Genomic DNA, 1,075 nt, shown 5'->3' with positions numbered 1-1,075 from the left:
CGCTGTTCGAGTCCTGGACCTGGTGGCTAAGACTCATGTCGGGTGCGTGTGCGTGCGTGCCCAAGATCCCGAGAGGAGAATGGAGGAGAAGGGATTGCGGCATGGCCATCCCCCCTGAGGGGTGATTTCTCGCTTTCTGTCTCTGTCTCTCTCTGTCTGTCTGGCGAGTGCATGTGCCCTATAGCAAAAACCTCTCAAAAAAAAAAAAAAGACTGGGGTTGTTAGAAAAAGGCTTTCAAATGTAATCCTCTGTGACACAGAGCAGCATGTGAGGAGCTTACAGCAACGGTGATGCTCCTAAACATTCGAGAATGAGAAGCCATCCTGACTTGTACCTAACAAAGTGATACTGGGAGTCCCCAGGGTCCACGAGCGGGGACAGGTCAGAGGGACCACCCTGCTTCCTCAGGCGGTTAGAGAGCGGGAGAGAGGTGTCAGGCTGTGTAAGCGCTCTCTCCGGGCCAGGTGTGTCCCAGGCAACAGGGATAAGAGAAAACAGGTGGGCCAGCAGGTGGCGTGGTGGTTACAGGCACTGGACCTCTACATGGCTGACCCCAGTTCAAGTCCTAGACCTGGCAGCTTGCATTCTCTCCTTCCCTCTCTCTCTCTCTCTCTCTCTTTCTGGTGAGCACACGTGCCCTGTAGCAAATTTTAAAAATAAATAGTGATAAATAAAAGCAAATCAATAATTCTTAAAAATAAAAAAAAGGAAACAGGTCACAGACCAAACTCAGCTTGTGTGCGACTTGCGTGTGCGTGCGTGCTCACCAGAGTAAGAAATGACCAGAAGGCTAGCCCTCGACACAGTGGGACAGCGGGCAGGAGGTGGGATTATTGGTGAGCTTTTCTTCATCTTCCATACTGTTACTGTTTTGCTGGAAGCTTATAATTGTCACAGCTTTTGCAGGGACAATACATACTCGTGGTACAAAATATAAAAGATACAAAGAGGGCCCAGCCAGGGGTGCAGTGGTGACACAGCAGTCTACAGCCCGTGTGGGGGAGGCCTGGTCTGCGTCCCAAGGTCTCCCGTACACGCTCGCACACGTGTGCCCGTGACCCCGGCGGGCTGAGG

Source organism: Tupaia chinensis, unplaced genomic scaffold, assembly GCF_000334495.1.
Source record: "Tupaia chinensis unplaced genomic scaffold, TupChi_1.0 Scaffold000365_1, whole genome shotgun sequence".
In the NCBI taxonomy this organism is placed as follows: domain Eukaryota; kingdom Metazoa; phylum Chordata; class Mammalia; order Scandentia; family Tupaiidae; genus Tupaia; species Tupaia belangeri.
The sequence above is the reverse complement of the archived record's forward strand: the minus strand, read 5'-3'. Positions refer to the sequence as shown.